We start from the raw sequence: 21,744 nt of genomic DNA on the forward strand, positions 1-21,744 counted from the left end.
AGATTCAACTGATAGTTCGGTGAAATTCACAGCAGTCAGCTACTGCCTTTTGTGGAACTGCAATTATTAAATCCTTCTTCAAGTCTTAAGATATTTCGCGTGCCTCTCATATCTTGCACACCAGGTGGAATACTTTTGTCAGATTGTCCCAAGTACCTCAGTAATTCTATGGGAAAGTCGTCTGCTCCATAGATCTTGATTCGACAGGTATTTCCGTGGTATGCCAAATTCTTTTCACAGTTTCGCATCTCCCATCTCAACTTCATTTATTTTCTTTTCAGTTGCTGTATTATTGGCTTCATTTTGCTAGGAAAGCCATTCTATACACACATTCGACCTTTCAGCTTTTTCTTCTTTCCTTGGTACTTGCTTGCCATCTGAGATCTTGATCTCGAACAGTTACTTCTCTATTCGCCAACGGTTTCTTTAACTCTACTATAGGAGGCATTTATCGTTCCCCTAGTCATGCATACCAGTATAGCCTACTAGTAGACTAGTTACTGTGTTCAAAGTGGTTTAAAGACAATGATTAGAATTGAAAAAATGAAACACACAGAAAGGCCTGACAAGGAGAGGCCATGGCATTCGTATCAGGCATTTACTTCTAACTTTTTAGGCTTTTATTAGCCCATTAGAACAACTTTACGTGCAAATAGTAAGACATACTACATAGGCGATTTCGACAAAATCGTAAGAGAAGTTTTACGCGCCAATGTTGCACCGGTGCGTTGTGACACAAGGCACTAGCAAGCAGAGGACATACGATGAGCGTTCAAGCTCCTTAATCGTTGAATCACTGGATCGAATACCCCTCATTTTTTTAATTCATATTTTCTAACACTAATTGTATTATTTCGTACATATTACAATTGAAAGGAAATGGCCGGCCGCACTGGCCGAGCGGTTCTAGGCGCTTCAGTCCGGAACCGCGCTGCTGTTACGGTAGCAGGTTCGATCCTGCCTAGGGCATGGATGTGTGTGATGTCCTGAAGTTCAGAGATTAGTTAGGTTTAAGTAGTTCTACGTCTAGGGGACTGATGATCTCAGATGTTAAGTCCCATAGTGTTTAGAGCCATTTGAGCCATTTTTTTAAAGGAAATATGATGAAAAGACACGAGAATTTGGGTGAACTTTTATTCAGTGTCCGATGTCATTTGTTTGTTTACTATTTTTTTATAATTACAACAAATACTATGTGACTTATTTCTATAGGTAAATTCAGGCTTTATTCGACGTCTTCAGCTATGTTCATATTTTATTGCAACGAAAGGCAAATTGCTTCTCATGAATATGCTATTAAAATACATTCAATCGTAAATCGCCAATTTTCGGCGCAGATATTTACGAAAATGTTACGTTACCCACGGTTGGCATCCAAATTGTCAGAAGAAACAGTTGTTCAACATGTCAACGAATTCTAGTTTTCCTTAGAAGTTATGAAGATTACTTGTGAATACGAGAAAATTACATTCATTCGATGTAGTAGACGCCACTTTAATTTGTGTTTTCCGTGCCTATATGAAAAATATCATCCCTCAACTTATAATGCTGAAAACACATCAGACGATCAGTCGCACATTACTCTCATATTCTGGAATATTATACCTCGTTGTACTGTAGAATAAAGTTATTTATACCTTTATATATCGATCGCTTACTTGAGCGTTGCAAGTCTGTCCCTGTCTTTGTAACCTGCATCTTCTCATCGAAGCGTCCAGGTGCAAAGTACTTCTCGGTATCCTACTTGACTGCAGGTGTAAGGGATTTTGGAAATTACGACAGGCGCACATTTTCAAGAAAACGTTATACGTTTGATCGTTTACTTGTCGATAGTTACAAATAACATGTTTGTTGTAATAATACGAGGTGCATTCAAGTTCTAAGGCTTCCGATTTTTTTTCTCCGGACTGGAAAGAGATATAAACATGCGCATTGTTTTAAAATGAGGCCGCGTTCATTGTCAATACGTCCCAGAGATGGCAGCACAGTACGGCAGATGGAATTTTACCGCCAGCGGCGAGAATGAGAACTGTTTTAAATGCTTAAAATGGCGACGTTTTCCTTACTTGAACAGCGTGCAATCATTCGTTTTCTGAATTTGCGTGGTGTGAAACCAATTGAAATTCATCGACAGTTGAAGGAGACATGTGGTGATGGAGTTACGAATGTGTCGAAAGTGCGTTCGTGGGTGCGACAGTTTAATGAAGGTAGAACATTGTGTGACAACAAACTGAAACAACCTCGGGCTCGCACAAGCCGGTCTGACGACATGATCGAGAAAGTGGAGAGAATTGTTTTGGGGGATCGCCGAATGACTCTTGAACAGATCGCGTCCAGAGTTGGCATTTCTGTGGGTTCTGTGCACACAATCCTGCATGACGACCTGAAAATGTGAAAAGTGTCATCCAGGTGGGTGCCACGAATGCTGACGGACGACAACATGGCTGCCCGTGTGGCATGTTGCCAAACAATGTTGACGCGCAACGACAGCACGAATGGGACTTTCTTTTCGTCGGTTGTGACAATGCACCCGCACATCGAGCTAACGTTACGCAACAGTTTCTTCGTGATAACAACTTTGAAGTGATTCCTCATGCTCCCTACTCACCAGACCTGGCTCCTAGTGACTTTTGGCTTTTTCCAACAATGAAAGACACTCTCCGTGGCCGCACATTCACCAGCTGTGCTGCTATTGCCTCAGCGATTTTCCAGTGGTCAAAACATCCTAAAGAAGCCTTCGCCGCTGCCATGGAATCATGGCGTCACCGTTGTGAAAAATGTGTACGTCTGCAGGCCGATTACGTCGAGAAGTAACGCCAGTTTCATCGACTTCGGGTGAGTAGTTAATTAGAAAAAAAATCGGAGGCCTTAGAACTTGAATGCACCTCGTAATATCGGATATTCTGTAAAAGTTCACACGAATACACTTGTCTTTTCATCAAATTACCTTTCAAATGTACCATGTATGAAATAAAACGACTACTGTTGAAAAATTTTTTTCAACAAAACGTGAACGGAACTCGATCCAGTTACCATGCAGTTTAAACACTAACCACATGACCGCCACCATCTCGCGCTCTGGATCGTAACGCACCGGTATACCACTGACGCGTAAAACTTCCCCGCGATTTGCTCGAAATCGCCTAAGTAGTACGCCTTATTACTCACACATAATTTTGTCCTAATGGATTACTAGAAGTGTGAAAAGTTTGAGTAAATACGTGATCTGAAAGTCGTGGCGTTCCCTAATAAGTAGAAAAGGTTAACTATCAGCGTGTTTACCAGTTCTTACTTACGGCAGTAAGTAGCAGGTAACCTTCATAAACTTTTGCCAGTACCCAATGAAGTGATGTGTGTTGGGAATTACTAGTGCAAACTGGAAAGGCAACAAACTGATCAATGAAAAGACTGGAGAGCAACACGTAGCTGTTGCTATAATGAAAAATATCCAGAGGTCAGCTGTCCATCAGCCACACGAATAGACGTCAAGTGACCCAGGCAGTTCTTTGCTATACTCTAGGAGATGAGAAAAAATCCGGACCATAACTTAATAAAGGTGCGTAGAGGACAGACAAAAACATAGAGAAACAGTATGAGAAACGCGTGGAAAAGTATAGAGAAACAATGGATATGAATCACCGAATGACCCCCTATATTAGTGACTGGCTGTGTGCTCAGACCAATACAAACCGAAAGAAAATTGCAGCCAGTCACTTGGCACCTTATTTATTGTTGCACTAATTGTTTCATGCACAATCTGACTGATTTTCAGACAGTATTTCTTTGTATTTAACATTGTTGAGGTAGACACCGAGCAACACAGGACATTTGTGCTAGAAACATATTACCACCTTTTTATTAGGTCGCTTTCTTGTCTGGCTGTCCATTCGGTACAAATTGTTCAATTGATTTTAAACTAACTTCGCGAATAGGTATGCGGTTGAAATTTTAGACATATATCAAAACTGGATAACAATACAATATTAACTCGCTTTTTTTGTCTGGTGTTTGCGTACAAGTGACGTTTCCCCCTTTTCCTGTTGCAGTTGCGAATTTTCCACTGGAAGAACGATTGCTGCTAAGATTCCGTGTGAGCTCCAGTCTCTAATTTTCACCTTCACGTTCTTCTCGCGAGATATGCTTAGGAGAAACAAAAAATTGCTTGAGCCAGGTGAAGAGAAACTGAAATATACCGTAAATTTACCACATGTTTCTGTTGTAATCTCGTCAAAGTGTTTGAAATCTATTGAGAAATATCACACATGCAATACGAAAAGCATAAAACACTTATTTAAATATTCTTCTTATACTGAGTGGTAAGCCTATCTAGAACGGCGTCAGCTACACTTAAGTTCTGGCAAATTTATTTCATTCAACTTGGCGGCCGGTAGCGTTTCCTGTAGCCGCAGTCGACAGTTACCTGATGGAGGGAAGTCGTGTGTGCCGCCTCTCTGTTAATCATATCAACTTCGTTCTGTGTGTGATCGCAGTTTAACTTCTTGTGTGTCGTATTTTCTGGGGCGTACATAGGGGACCAACCCAACATTTTTCTAAACGAGTATGGGCAACCACCTAAAACTGCAGGCAAGCCGTTGTAGTAGCCGAGGCCGCTAGCACGACACGCGGATTCGTTTCTGATCTGGCTTAGTGCGCTCCGTGCTGTAACGTACCAAAGTATTGCGAGTTTGGAAAAAAACGACATTTTGTCAATGGAATAAGTGATTGATTATTTTGTAAATTTTTTTTGTTTATGTATAGACGCAATCACATTCTTATGACACAGTCATAACCGGTTTCGGCCATACAATGAACATCTTCAGATTCTATAACAATACAAAAGAAAATTTATATTAAAACTTAAAAATAAGTGCAATATTTAACCAGGCTTATTAGTAATCTACTGACAAACTCCTCAATGAACAGAATGAATTTGCAACAGACGCATACTTCAACATTTACGACGATCTGTACACCTGAGCGGATCGTTTTTACAACATGCGTACTTCAGCTGAGGATGGAGCCTTCCGGCGGTCGAGTATTGAACTGTCTAATGCTGGCCGCTGCAGATGTCAACAATCTTTAAGACGGAGGAGCGTGCCAGCCACCTGCAGCAGAGCACTACACTCGTCGTCCTGCCCGTGTCGTACCTGCCGTACTAATGGACAACGGCATAAGCAGTCAATAGCCGTCGGGCGTCAGAAATACACTCTACAAGTGCTACTACTATTCTCATCTACAGCAATGTTTTCTCTTTGTTCGGAAATGTTATTTTACTGATTTAACGATCTGTTCCGTAATTTTAAATTTTATATTCATTTGATCAAAATATTACTAGCAAATTTATCATATTTAGGCTTTTCAAAAATAAAGACCATCTTATAGAGGACGCGCTGATCTAGCGCAAAGAGGAGGAACAAAATCTAACAAATTTTTATAGCTACATAAGACAGGTGTTTTACATTTTATAGCTAGTTTGACAACGCATGAACCTGTGTTCAGTGTATGCTGCCTTTAGGTATGAACTACATGTATTTCGCATAAATTCAGTACATTACTAATAAGCCTGGTTAAATATTGCACTTATTTTTAGGTTTTAATTTAAATTTTCTTTTGTATTGTTATAGAATTTGAAGATGGTCATTGTATGGCCGAAACCGGTCATGACTGTGTCACAAGAATGTGACTGCGCATTGCGAGTTGTCACCTTGCATTGAAAACGTAGCTTGCCATGGAGCAGGGAGGATAAAAAATGGTTCAAATGGCTCTGAGCACTATGGGACTCATCATCTTAGGTCATAAGTCCCCTAGAACTTAGAACTACTTAAACCTAACTAACCTAAGGACATCACACACACCCATGCCCGAGGCAGGATTCGAACCTGCGGCCGTAGCAGTCCCGCGGTTCCGGACTGCAGCGCCAGAACCCCTAGACCACCGCGGCCGGCCCGGGAGGATATTTTGGTCCTGACGCCCGCACAGCTGAAGCCGGCTACTGGGACGAGCGAGCCTTTGTACCTGCTTAATGCTGCGTGCAGTACGTTACACATACTCTCTACGAATCTGAAGAAGTACTGTTAAATATTAATCGATCTTCTTCATACTTAGTGTATCAAATTCTATGGATAACACAACCATACTGTTAAAATTTCAAATCAATAACTTCAATGTTTTTGGAAATACAAATTTTTATCTGAAGCATCTAATAACGATGCTGGCATTGTGCAACCGAGTTAGGTATTATAATTTACTCATCTGCAGTATAAACTGAAACTACAACTAAGAATATAGGTTCGGATAATCTAATTTTCTGGAATTTATTTTGTTTCATTGCCACAGATTTCTCACGTAATTAACAGACCACCGGAATATTATCGTTTCGTTATGTTTTGGTTGTGTGAGTGTTTTGGAGAGACAGAGTGAATGGAGAACATACGTAAAGTAGGAATATGTTATTTTCTTTAAACTACGTAAATATACGCGTGAGAAAGTTGTTGCGTAATAGGGGGAACTTGTGATGTATGCCCAAGTGAGCTGATTTTGTGAATGGCAGCTATAAGAGGTGCTGAATGTTTAATTTATTAGTAATTTACTTTGTGGAAAGTAATCGTATTTTGATTTCATTAAATTTTACCTAGTTTCGGAATTACGAGATTTCTAGTTTAAATTACGTGTGGTAATATAATTGGCTGACACTGGAAATACCGCGAGTATAGAAGTGCTCGAAGTGATCTGATTGCCGCTTAACATACTAGCCAATAGGAATTCAGTATTTCCCACTCGTTTGAGTAGGGCTTGTGCCTCATATCTGTGAGTCGATACAGTCGCTCGGGGGCCGTCTTCTAGGAAACACCTGTGTTAAATCGCGCTGATCAAATTTGTACCAAAATGAAGAAATCTGCACGTTTCATCGGTTCTCGTGTAGTTGATAAAAAGTGACTACAGTGTTATTTTGAGGAAGTTTGAGCTTTGTGAGTGATTTATTTTAGGAGACTTCACATGCGAATATTTCAAGTCGTACATAATCTCCGCGTGGCGTGTTTCGTGCAAATTAGGAGACGTTATGGTGAGAATTTCTGTACAGGAAGACTACTGAACAACTGACTGTGTCAAGCTGCAAACAGTCGTCGGTCAGTGACTGTTCAGAGGGTTTAAAATATCGGGTTGGACTAAATATCTTTTCGCTGCTTTTGAGTGTGAACTTGTTACAGACAGCAACTTTGCATAATTAGTATCATGATATTAAATACGACTTGATAGTCTTTTTCCTTGCTTTAAACACAATAAACCTACTGAAAGAAAATTTTAGACATTTTTTCAAACGAGCCATGCAAAAATCCCGAACACATTATAGTTTAACTAACTTCCAGCTATTGCCCATGGACTACAGTTACGTGGCCTTTGCATGATAAGTATTTAGTCGATTTTTCATCAACGCTGCTTTTGTAGGCTAAACCAGTATCTATCATCGCAGAGTTAAGAGTCGGACAACCTGAAGCCTATCCAGGTAGGTGGACATACTTTTTAATGAATAGTGAGAGAGCAACTCGTCCCGCCGCAGTGCTATGGTATATGAGCAAGTCTTTTGTACAAATAACTTGGGAGACGATTTGCCCATTTTGTATGTAGAAAAAAACTAAGAGAACTAAGTTTGCTGTGGCCGAGCAGTTCTAGGTGCTTCAGTCTGGAACCGTGTGACCGCTACGGTCGCAGGTTCGAATCCTGCCTCGGGCATGGATGTGTGTGATGTCCGTAAGTTAGTTATGTTTAAGTAGTTCTAAGTTCTAGGGAACTGATGACCTAAGATGTTAAGTCCCATAGTGCTCAAGCCATTTGAACAAAGTTAACTTGTAGAAACACAAAAAGTTGTGTTGGCGCTGAATAGTATTATGTTAGTGCACAAATTCGTAGCATTTCTCCGTAAGTAGATAAGCACAACAGATATATATAACACAGATTTTAGTCATCAGTAATGTACTCTCCTGCACTATTGTCAACATTCCGCCAAAGCTGGGGTACCTTTTCGATTCGACGACCGTATAAATCACGTGGTTTTGAGGCGAAGGACTCGCCAAGCCTTGTTAGGAGCGTATTTCATCCGGAAGGGAAGTTCCTTGAAGAGCGTTCGATAGGGAGCGGGAAAGGTGAAACCTGTGGGCGCAGTATCAGGTGAATAAGGTGGATGCGTAATGACTTCCCATCTCAACTCCTGTGTAGTGATTTTTGCTAGTTTGGCAGAATGCGGGCGGTCGTTTTCATGGAGTAGCATCACTTAACGCAGTCTTCGTGTTTGTTGCCGTTGAATTGCGTCTACAAGAAGTTTCAGCTGTTGACAATAAATGTCAGCAATGATGCTAACACCTCAGGGAAGCAATTCGAAGTACATCACACCGCCGCTGTTCCAACAGACACAGCAGAAATGCATATATGGCCACCTGTTGATTTTTGTGATTTTGGCGTAGAGCATGCTGTACCCATACAGCCGATTTTTGATCCTTCCCCTTGCATACAAATTTCGCACGATCTAGGAGAGGTCACAGTTCATCACATTCAACCGTTCTCGAGTACTCTGAAGTAAACTATTGCGGATTAATGCGTTTACACGATCTTCATCAAACCCCGAAGGCCTTCCGGAACGTGGAGAGTCACTAATACCAAAACGATCCTCCTTAAAACGAGAAAACCATTTTCTTGCCATGGCCTGTCCAGTGTTTTACCCCCACACAGGGCGCAAATGTTTCTGGCTGTCCCCGGTGTTGTCACCCCTCTACTGAATTCAAACAGAGGAATATGTTGGAGATGTTCCGATTGCTCCACTTGTTACTCCATTTCCCGAAGTCTAGAGCCCCACTCACTATCTCCAAATGACAAAATGAAAACATGTTAACTCAAATAGCAACAGTTAACCACAAATAAAAGAGGCAGTTCATAAATAAACCCATAGCTAAACTGCAGTACCAATATCCAAAACCAAACCACTACGAACTTACGCAGCAACCTAATACTTTCGTCGAAAAATCGTAATAATCACTGCAAATGAATGTTAAGTTGGCAAAACCGGAAGCGTCGTCTGAGGCATTTTGTCACGGTTCGTGCGGCTCTACCCGTTGGAGGTTCGAGTCCTCCACCGGGCATGGGCGTGTGTGTTGTCGTTAGCATAAGTTAGTTTAAGTTAGATTAAGTAGTGACTAGACTTAGGGACCGATGACCTCAGCAGTTTGGTCCCATAAGACCTTGCCACAAATTTCCAAAACATTTGCAAAACCAGATTATTTCATATACTCTGAAACACTGCTTATTCAGTGAAAGCAATTTTTCATGCCTAGTTACGCATGTATGTGCTTATAAACAGAGTATTTCTCCAATCCGACATTACAGATAAGATAAGAAAGTAAGCTGTTTGCAGCCACAAATCACTGTTCATTTATCCAGCAATACAAAAATCACGATTGGTACTAAAAAATTTGTTTTTCTGATCTGTTCTTATTACGTCGCATACAAATAATTTATTAGAAATTATAAACATCATGAGTATTTTTGAAAATTTCTCAGCATGCTTGAAACATACATTTGACGGTTGTCTAGCCTGATTAATGATGCCACTCTAGTACACTAACATTTGTGAAAACTGACACCATCAAATAATAGGCTGTATTAGGGTGAAATCAACATACTCCGTGCATTATAATATATAAATTATAATAATATTAGGTTGGTGCATAAGTTCGTAGCCTTCTTGATTTATATGTTGGTATTTTAGTTGCTACGGGCTTATTTTTACATTTTTTGTCATTTGGAGATAGGGATTGGAGTAGTGTGTGGTAGAAATAGTGCTCCAAGTGCAGAAATCGAAACATTTCCACAAATTCTTCTGTTTCAGTTCAGTAAAGGGGTGACAGCAGCAGAGGCAGCCAGAAACAATTGCATCGCGTATGGGTTAATGCCATGGACAGAGCACGGAATAAAATGGTTTTCTCGTTTTAAGGAGGACAGTTTTGGTATTAGTGACTCACCACGTTGTAGAAGGCCTTCGGGGTTTGATTAAGATCATTTAAAAGCATTAATTCACAATGGTTCAAATGTCTCTGAGCACTATGGGACTTGACATCTGAGGCCATCAGTCCCCTAGAACTTAGAACTACTTAAACTTAACTAACCTAAGGACATCACACACATACATACTCGAGGCAGGATTCGAACCTGCGACCGTAGCGGTCGCGCGGTTCCGGACTGAAGCGCCTAGAACCGCTCGGCCACAATGGCCGGCAATCCACAATGATTCACGTCAGTGTTGTCGAGAACTGGCGTATCTGAAGAACTGTGACCACCTCATCATTATGCGACATTTGCATGCTATGGGCAAGGTTCACAAATTGTGTGTATGGGTGTAGCACGCCCTAAGCCAAAATGACAAAAATCTGCGGGTAGGCATATGTGCATCTCTGCTTGCTCGTCATCAATTGGCTCGTGAACAACACCGACCATTCCTATCCCGTATCGTTACTGGTGACGACAAATGGTGTCTTTATGATAACATAAAGAAAAGAAAGGAATGGTTGAACACAAACAAAGCAGCAACTCCCCGTACAAAGACCTGCGCGCATCCACAAAATATGTTCCAAATGGTTCAAATGGCTCTGAGCACTATGGGACTTAACATCTGTGGTCATCAGTTCCCTAGAACTTAGAACTACTTAAACCTAACTAACCTAAGGACATCACACACATCCATGCCCGAGGCAGGATTCGAACCTGCGACTGTAGCGGCCACGCGGTTCCAGACTAAAGCGCCTAGAACCGCACGGCCACATTAGCCGGCACAAAAGATGTTATGGATGGGGTGGAACAGTGACGGTATGATGTACCACGAACTGCTTCCCCGAGATGTAACCATCACTGCTGACATTTACTGTCAACAACTGAGATGTCTTGCAGTCGCCGTCCAAGAACAAAGACCAGGAAGACAGTGACGTGATGCCACTCCACGATAACGGCCGCCCGCATTCTGTTAGACTGACAAGAAACGTTATACAGGAGTTTGGTTGGGAAATCATTCAGCTTCCACCTTAGTGACATTATCTTGCGCACTTACCTTTTCCGCTACAACGAACAACTTTGAACAAACTTCCCACCCGGATGAAAATGTGCTGCGAACAAGGCCTCAAAACTACACGATTTCTACAGTCGCGGAGTGGAAAAGTTACCCCAGCGCTGGCAGAGTGTTGTAAATAGTGAAGAAGAATATACACTACTGGTCATTAAAATTGCTACACCAGGAAGAAATGCAGATGATAAACGGGTATTCATTGGACAAATATATTATACTAGAACTGACATGTGATTACATTTTCACGCAATTTGGGTGCATAGATCCTGAGAAATCGGTACCCAAAACAACCACCTCTAGCCGTAATAACGGCCTTGATACGCCTGGGCATTTAGTCAAACAGAGCTTGGATGGCGTGCACAGGTACAGCTGCCCATGCAGCTTCAACACGGTACCACAGTTCATCAAGAGTAGTGACTGGCGTATTGTCACGAGACACTTGCTCGGCCACCATTGACCTGACGTTTTCAGTTGGTGAGAGATCTGGATAATGTGCTGGCCAGGGCAGCAGTCGAACATTTTCTGTATCCAGAAAGGCCTGTACAGGACCTACAACATGCGGTCGTGCAATATCGTGCTGAAATGTAGGGTTTTGCAGGGATCGAATGGAGGGTAGAGCCACGGGTCGTAACACATCTTAAATGTAACGTCCACTGTTCAAAGTGCCGTCAGTGAGAACAAGAGGTGACCGAGACGTGTAGCCAATGGCACCCCATACCACCACGCTGGGTGATACGCCAGTATGGCGATGACGAATACACGCTTCCAATGTGTGTTTACCGCGATGTCGCCAAATCGGATGCGACCATCATGATGCTGTAAGCAGAACCTGAATTCATCCGAAAAAATGGCGTTTTGCCATTCGTGCACCCAGGTTCGTCGTTGAGTACACCATCGTAGGCGCTCCTGTCTGTGATGCTGCATCAAGGGTAACCGCAGCCACGGTCTCCGAGCTGATAGTCCATGCTGCTGCAAACATTGTCGAACTGTTCGTGCAGGTGGTGGTTGTTTGCAAACGTTCCGATCTGTTGACTCAGGGATCGAGACGTGGCTGCACGATCCGTTACAGCCATGCGGATAAGATGCCTGTCATCTCGACTGCTAGTGATACGAGGCCGTTGGGATCCAGCACGGCGTTCTGTATTACTCTCCTGAACCCACCGATTCCATATTCTGCTAACAGTCATTGGACCTCCACCAACGCAGGCAGCAATGTCGCGATACGATAAACCGCTACAATCCGACCTTTATTAAAGTGGGAAACGTGATGGTACGCATTTCTCCTCCTTACAGGAGGCATCACAACATCGCTTCACCAGGCAACGCCGGTCAACTGCAGTTTGTTTATGAGAAATCGGTTGGAAACTTTCCTCATGTAGCACGTTGTAGGTGTCACCACAGGCGCCAACCTTGTGTGAATGCTCTGAAAAGCTAATCATTTGCATATCACAGCATCTTCTTCCTGTCGGTTAATTTTCGCGTCTGTAGCACGTCATCGTCATGGTGTAGCAATTTTAATGGCCAGTTGTGTATTATTGATGTCTAATGTCTCTGTTATGTGTATCTATTGTGTTTATTAAATTTACGGAAAAATGCTACGAACTTATGTACCATCCAATATTTACAAAACTGAAGGTTGGTTTGGATTTCACTATTCAGTAACGTGTAGTACCCACAATTTCTGCAATCAGAACCCCTAAAACCCACGGCGTTGAGTCGAACAGGCAATGAGTATGTTCCTGGGAAATCCCCTTCCACACCATCTGTATGTGCGAGACCACAAAACACCTACAGTGGTTACTGGAACACCGTGACTGACATATCACCGGTCAACCACAGATAACGCAGACGAGCGACGCCACGTGTGAGGTAAAAATGTGCGACTAGGGCCTCACGTCGGGTAGACCGTTCGTCGAGTGCAAGTCTTTCGATTTGACGCCACTTCGGCGACTTACACGTCGATAGGGATGAAATGATGATTAGGACAATACAACACCCAGTCCCTGAGCGGAGAAAATCTCCGACCCAGCCGGGAATCGAACCACTCAGCTACCGGGGGCTGACGACGTGTGTGGTGAGTGTATAATGCTGGTAAGCAGTCATTCCTCTCGTTGCAGAAGCCTGTCAACATCTACACATATACTCCGCAAGCCACTTTAGGATGTGTGCTGAAGGGTACATTGTGTACCACTATCGCTTCCCCCTTTTGCTATTCCTGTTGCAACTGGACCGTGGTAAGCTGTTTCGTCAGCTATACCTGAGGGAAGTGACTTTCTCTAGGAACATAAGCACTCGGAATTTCAACCGTAGAGCCCACCGTGATCCACAACGCTTCTCTTGTAACGTCTGCACTGTAGATGGATGAGCATTTACGTAAAGCTGTCATGCTTACTGGATGAACCTGTAAAGAAACGCGTTGCTCTTCTTTCAAACTTCTTTATTTCCTCTGTCAGTTCTATCTTGTACGGATCCCAGACTGACTAGCAATATCCAATTGGTCGAACGAGGAGTCAGAAACCTACTTACTTTGTAGCTGGACTATGCTTCCTGAGAATGTTTCCGATTAATCTCATTTTGTCATCGGCCTTACCTGCGATTAGTTTTTTGTAGTCGTTACTCTTTAAATCGCTTCGTACGATATTCCTAGATATTAAATGGATGTGACTGCTCCTTTGGACTCTTCTGAAAACGAGTAATGATACAAAAATGTGTCTATTATTACTTTTATATTGAGGGTCTACTGCTAATTACAGCACCAAGTGTAGATCCTCGTAGGTTTTCCTGCATTTCTCAACAATTTTCTGCCGTTGCCACATCTCTCTATCATTATAATCCGCGAAAGGCATTACGGAACTTCCGGCGTTTTCCTCTATATCGTTTATAAACGCTGTTAAAAGTAATGGCCCTATAACAATCCCTTGAGATTCACTCGAAGCTACATTTACGCTTGAAGATTTCTCTCCGTTAAGAATGACATACAGTGTTCTGTTTGCTAAGAACTCATCAGTCGAGTCACACTGTCTTGTATTTCGCACGCCCGTATTCTGTTGAACAGCGGCATCGAAGAACTCCATCGAACTCCTTCCGGGAGTAATGGAATACGGCATCACTTGGACGCCGGTGTCTACTGCTTTCTGGATCTCGTGGGAGAGCAGAGCGATCTGGGTTTCACACGATCGTTGTATTCGGAACCCATGTTGATACCTACAGAGGAAATTTTCCGTTTACAGAAATATTATAATACGCGAGCATAAAACAAAATGGTTCAAATGGCTCTGAGCACTATGGGACTTAATATCTGGCGTCATCAGTCCCCTAGAACTTAGAACTACTTAAACCTAACTAACCTAAGGACATCACACACATCCACGCCCGAGGCAGGATTCGAACCTGCCACCTTAGCGGTCACGCGGTTCCAGGCTGTAGCGCCTAGAACCGCTCGGCCACTCCAGCCGGCGAGTATAATACACGTCCCAGAATTCTACAACAGGCCGACGTCAGCAATATATTGCTACAATTTTGTGCGTATGTTCGACGATCCTTAAATTGGAATGACTTGCCCTTTATTCCAATCACTAGGAATGGTTCGCTCCTCCAGCGACCTACGGTACACTGCAGCTAGAAGAACAGCAGGTTCTTTCGCACACCCTACATATATGATAGTGTCGGTACCCCATCAGGTCTTCTGGCCTTTCCTCTCTTGAGCGTTTCCAGTTGATTTTTCATCCGGTGATAACTTAGTTCGATATCTGTCATTTTAATGTTCATGAAGCAACTGCAGTACAGTTTTGCTCAGTGACGCATTTTTGGCAAAAGATGATTAGTATTTCGGCCTCCTCTTTGTCACACTCCGTTTAATAAGATTATGGTCAAAGACTGTCTGGACAGATGTGTTCGGCCGACGTGTCGCGGCTGAAATGTGGTATGCGGAGTTTCCTGAAGTAAGAAAAGTATATCGGGCTCGTAAAACCTTTCCACTGTATCGATTACTCTTCGCAAAGGTTTCAAGGTGTGCATATCGTATCCAGGACGATTGTATTACACTTCCCGACTTTCTGCTATGCAGTTCTATAGGTGAGGTGGGCTGCCAGATTACCGTCATTGCCGTAGCGTTTGACGTCGATCGTGCAGAACAAAAACACTGGACTACAGCAGGTGACGTGAAATAGAGAAAAAAATTGCCAGGTAAACATTTCGCGATATGCAACATTGTGGAGCTGCCGAATAAAACGGCAGCCAGTTAGAGACGAGCTTGCGAACGCCTGTGTGTTTAAACTAAGTGGCCCTCTTAAGCTAAACTTCTTAAATTCACGCAATATAATTATCACAGCTAGGCAAACGTTAAATTCATAGTCGAAGTGGTGTTCGTTTGATGTGATTTTCCTGTGATATTTACTGGGTAAAGCTTGACTGTTAAATCAACTACATTAGAAGCACTGTAATTAAATTAACGTGTCAAGATAATAAACTGCACTACAGAAAAAGCACAGGGATAGTATGGGTGACAAGCGTTCCTGTAACGCTTAATGTTTTTAATAATGAAAGTTAATTATTTTTTTAAATAATGTGTGGAGTGCACGAATGAACTTTTATTCTGACGAATAAATCAGTAAATTTAAAGTGAGGCACTGAGTAAAGAGAAAACAGAAATTACCTCTTAAATAGTCATGTTCTCTAACATAATATTTTAGTAAGTGTATACTCGAAAGTTCTGCTTCAACACCGCTATGAGATTGACAGTATGGACACAAATAATTCTCATGACCTCAAAAATTCCTGCGGCTCTCTCTTCACAGGTAATTACTTTCGCATATATGTTCTTAATTGGTTCCCGTTTTGTGACCATGGTTCCAGAACAAAGCATTTTGGAACTGTGGTTACGTGACAATCCTCTTTCGATTCGATAACCCCCACGTTGATTAGACCTTAACATCACTTTCCTTTCCACTCTTTATTTTCATTCGTCTTTGTAGGACAAAATGTAAGATGCAGACCAGACGCTGGTGCAACTGTTCAGATGCCCATTGCATTCTTAGTCATTTATGGTTTCTAGGCAACGAAAGCTGTGTGCTGTGGCAAGTACGAGTACGTCCCCAGTCTAGTCGGTTTGTTGAAGGAAGATAAGAAGTCCTCTCAGGGGATCTAGACACACTGGGTAGATATAAATAATGGAGGCTTTGCCCCAAACTCAGTAAAAGGGCGGTACTTGAACTCCACCTAGTAAGCTCGTTAAGATAAAATTTAATATAGACTTCTGCGAAGTTAACCATCAGGCCCTAGTTCTCGGCTGATACACATCTCCAAACCGGCAAGGTACGTGTTGGTATTTTCGTCGTAGCATATTTCTTAAGTGCGTGTTTTTCTAGCTAAAGTTTAATCTCGCATTTTGATGTGTAATTTCAGGCTGTCTGTAGCCCAGTTTTCATACCTTCTGAACCAGTTTCGTAGCTCATTATGGCATCAGCGTCCATTGGTGACGATCAGGAAGGTATCAAGTTGCATATCTAGTTTACTTCTTCAGTTGGTCTTGCTAGGATCAGTGGGATGCGTACATGCTGCGTGCGGACGCAGGAGGAGCTGCCCGCAGTTGCGAACAGCTGAATGCGCTTTTGGCTATAGCCAGTCAGCTTCAGGCTTCTGCCTCAGGGTGTAGCGGTGGAAGGGAAGACGAATTGGTTCATCCGTAAAGAAAAAAAATAGCTCTGAGCACTATGCGACTTAACTTCTGAGGTCATTAGTCGCCTAGAACTTAGAACTAATTAAACCTAACTAACCTAAGGACATCACACACAACCACGCCCGAGGCAGGATTCGAACCTGCGACCGTAGCGGTCGCTCGGCTCCAGACTGTAGCGCCTAGAACCGCACGGCCACTCCGGCCGGCTCATCCATAAAGGAGACCGCATATACGAGTAGTGCGACTTTTTCTTGGATACTGCTCGAGTACTTGGGGGTCTGTAGAAGATGGTATTACTGGAAGACATCGAAGCAGTTCGGAGGCGGGCTGCTAAATTTGTCACCGGTAGCTTCGCATAACACACAAGTGTTACGGAGATGCTTCGGGAAAGCAAATGGATATCCCTGAAGGGATGGCGAAGTTCTTTTCGAGGAATACTGTTGAGAAAAACTAGAGAACCGGCATTTTAAGATGACTGAAGAACGATACCACTGCCCTCAATATACTTTTAGCGTAAGTCTACGAAGATCAGAATTAGGGCTCATATGGAGACACATAGCTAGTCCCTTTTTCCTCGCTCTATTTGCGAGTGGGACAGAAAACGATGTGATTATAGTAGTACAGGGTACTCTCCGCCACAAACCGTATGGTGGCTTGTGGAGTGTGCATATAGATGTAGACTGTCAAAATAATTTGAAATCACCGGACAAAATATTATACAACGCTCTCAGAAAGCGGTCTTTACAATCTGGGGACCACAAGCAGACAGTTCACGTACAGCAACACAGTCCAATGTGTATCATGTTGCTGAATATCGTGTTCCTATGAGGGCTAGTAATAGGTATGTCGACAAAGATTTCCAACAAAATGACGCACTGATAATTATCATTAGAACTCTGAAATCAACATTTGACTATCGTCATGTTTTATCTAATACAGTGCCATCAGATGTCTGAAAACGACAGGCAGAAGAACGTAATAGAATAAGATGCGCAACAGGTCATCTCCTCGAAACTCCCCAACTGGCAAAATTCCTTCTCACGTTCCACGTACCAGTCATAACCTAAGAAAGTCAGTTTGGCATCCCAACAGTGTTCACAAATCGACTTCCTGTGATTTAGGAGAGTGCTAGAGATCAAATTAAACTTTTGCTTACCTAACAGGTCTTAGAGAACCAGACTGACAAATGGTTCAAATGGCTCTGAGCACTATGGGACTTAACAGCTGTAGTCATCAGTCCCCTAGAACTTAGAACTACATAAACCTAACTAACCTAAGGACATCACACACATCCATGCCCGAGGCAGGATTCGAACCTGCGACCGTAGCAGTCGCGCGGTTCCGGACTGCGCGCCTAGAACCGCGAGACCACCGCGGCCGGCGAACCAGACTGACCCAACTTTATAATCTACGAGCGTGTTGTTGTCAATAAAGATTCAGATTCACCCAACATCATAACAATTTAAGCTATAACCAAAATATCCCTTTCATAAATGTAGTACAGTACACAATCCAAAATGTAATTTGACGCAATGGTGCAGACAACAGACCATATTACAGCTACATATGTGGGGTGATCAAATGTCAGTATAAATTTGAAAACTTAATAAACCACGGAATAATGTAGATAGAGAGGTAAAAATTGACACGCCTGCTTGGAATGACATGGGGTTTTATTAGAACCAAAAAAAAAAGTTCACAAAATGTCCGACAGACGGCGCTGGACAGCAAAACCGCTACCGTGACGGGTTAGAGGTGTGCCGATATGTTACAAAATCGCATCATCCCTGATAAACACCTGCTGGTACGTACGATGTTTATGCAGGATGGCGCTCCACCCCATATTGCTAGACGCGTGAAAGATCTCTTGCGCGCGTCGTTTGGTGATGATCGTGTGCTCAGCCGCTACTTTCGTCATGCTTGGCCTCCCCAGGTCCCCAGACTTCAGTCGTGCGATTATTGGCTTTGGAGTTACCTGAAGTCGCAAGTGTATCGTGATTGACCGACATCTCTAGGGATGCTGAAAGACAACATCCGACGCCAATGCCTCACCATAACTCCGTACATGCTTTACAGTGCTGTTCACAACATTATTCCTCGACTACAGCTATTGTTGACGAATGATGGTGGACATATTGAGCATTTCCTGTAAAGAACATCATCTCTGCTTTGTCTTACTTCGTTATGCTAATTATTGCTATTCTGGTCAGATGAAGCGCCATCCGTCGGACATTTTTTGAAAGTTTGTATTTTTTTGGTTCTAATAAAACCCCATGTCATTCCAAGCATGTGTGTCAATTTGTACCTCTCTATCTACATTATTCCGTGATTTATTCAGTTTTCAAATTTATACTGACTTTTTGATCACCCGGTGCACAGGGCACGTACGGCGTCGGATGCAGGGAATTTGCCTAAGGAACATTTAAGGACGGTGTTCAGAGACAATGGATACTGGACCCGGCAAATTAACAGTGCCTTCTGAACTGGAGCCAGGAACCAGGAAGTGGATGAAGAGCAGAACGAGCCGGCCAAGTCCCTAGCTTTCTTCCCTTCGTCAGAAATATCTCTTTCAAAATAGCGAGGATTCTTAATAATTTTCACGTGAAAGTGGTTTTTCGTCCACCTTCTAAGATTTCGTATTTGCTGGGATCGGTAAAGGATGATTTGCTACTGCGGAAGGCGGGAATTTATAAAATACCGTGTCAATGTGGTACGGCCTATATAGGACAGACAACGCGTAAGTGGAAGAGTGTTGTGGAAAACATCAACGTTGCACTCGCCTGCTGCAACCCAGTAAGTCTGCAGTTGCCGAGCATTGTATTTCTAACGAACATCAGTGGAGTACGACAAAACTTCGATTTTGGCCACAGCAACATCTTTTTGGGACTCCATTTTCAAAGAATCCGTTGAAATACGCATCGCGGGAAATCTGATGAACCGTGACAGTGGTTACCAATTGAATAACGCGTGGAATCCTGTCATCTCCGAAATTTGCTCGAGGCGAAGACGCCAGAAGACTTCGATAGCTGCGGCAACGACAATACCGACGGCAGCTGAGTCTTGCAGCTCCACCAGCGAGGTCGCCTTCGCTGGGCGGTGTGGCTCTTCTGTCTCCGCGACTTCAAGGCATGCGCGGAGGTACCATCTTGCACTATACAGGGTGAGTCACCTAACATTACCGCTGGATATACACTCCTGGAAATGGAAAAAAGAACACATTGACACCGGTGTGTCAGACCCACCATACTTGCTCCGGACACTGCGAGAGGGCTGTACAAGCAATGATCACACGTACGGCACAGCGGACACACCAGGAACCGCGGTGTTGGCCGTCGAATGGCGCTAGCTGCGCAGCATTTGTGCACCGCCGCCGTCAGTGTCAGCCAGTTTGCCGTGGCATACGGAGCTCCATCACAGTCTTTAACACTGGTAGCATGCCGCGACAGCGTGGACGTGAACCGTATGTGCAGTTGACGGACTTTGAGCGAGGGCGTATAGTGGGCATGCGGGAGGCCGGGTGGACGTACCGCCGAATTGCTCAACACGTGGGGCGTGAAGCTTCCACAGTACATCGATGTTGTCGCCAGTGGTCGGCGGAAGGTCCACGTGCCCGTCGACCTGGGACCGGACCGCAGCGACGCACGGATGCACGCCAAGACCGTAGGATCCTACGCAGTGCCGTAGGGGACCGCACCGCCACTTCCCAGCAAATTAGGGACACTGTTGCTCCTGGGGTATCGGCGAGGACCATTCGCAACCGTCTCCATGAAGCTGGGCTACGGTCCCGCACACCGTTAGGCCGTCTTCCGCTCACGCCCCAACATCGTGCAGCCCGCCTCCAGTGGTGTCGCGACAGGCGTGAATGGAGGGACGAATGGAGACGTGTCGTCTTCAGCGATGAGAGTCGCTTCTGCCTTGGTGCCAATGATGGTCGTATGCGTGTTTGGCGCCGTGCAGGTGAGCGCCACAATCAGGACTGCATACGACCGAGGCACACAGGGCCAACACCCGGCATCATGGTGCGGGGAGCGATCTCCTACACTGGCCGTACACCACTGGTGATCGTCGAGGGGACACTGAATAGTGCACGGTACATCCAAACCGTCATCGAACCCATCGTTCTACCATTCCTAGACCGGCAAGGGAACTTGCTGTTCCAACAGGACAATGCACGTCCGCATGTATCCCGTGCCACCCAACGTGCTCTAGAAGGTGTAAGTCAACTACCCTGGCCAGCAAGATCTCCGGATCTGTCCCCCATTGAGCATGTTTGGGACTGAATGAAGCGTCGTCTCACGCGGTCTGCACGTCCAGCACGAACGCTGGTCCAACTGAGGCGCCAGGTGGAAATGGCATGGCAAGCCGTTCCACAGGACTACATCCAGCATCTCTACGATCGTCTCCATGGGAGAATAGCAGCCTGCATTGCTGCGAAAGGTGGATATACACTGTACTAGTGCCGACATTGTGCATGCTCTGTTGCCTGTGTCTACGTGCCTGTGGTTCTGTCAGTGTGATCATGTGATGTATCTGACCCCAGGAATGTTTCAATAAAGTTTCCCCTTCTTGGGACAATGAATTCACGGTGTTCTTATTTCAATTTCCAGGAGTGTATTTCGTAAACCACATCAAATACTGACGAACCGATTCCACAGACCGAACGTGAGGAGAGGGGCTGGGGTAATTGGTTAATACAAACCATAAAAAAATGCACGGAAGTATGTTTTTTAACACAAACCTACGTTTTTTTAAATGGAACCCCGTTAGTTTTGTTAGCACATCTGAACATATAAACAAATACGTAATCAGTGCCGTTCGTTGCATTGTAAAATGTTAATTACATCCGGAGATATTGTAACTTAAAGTTGACGCTTGAATACCACTCCTCCGCTGTTCGATCGTGTGTTTCGGAGAGCACCGAACTACGTAGGGATCCAAAGGTCACCGCTTTCACCCGTTTCAT

This window comes from Schistocerca cancellata, chromosome 3, assembly GCF_023864275.1.
Source record: "Schistocerca cancellata isolate TAMUIC-IGC-003103 chromosome 3, iqSchCanc2.1, whole genome shotgun sequence".
In the NCBI taxonomy this organism is placed as follows: domain Eukaryota; kingdom Metazoa; phylum Arthropoda; class Insecta; order Orthoptera; family Acrididae; genus Schistocerca; species Schistocerca cancellata.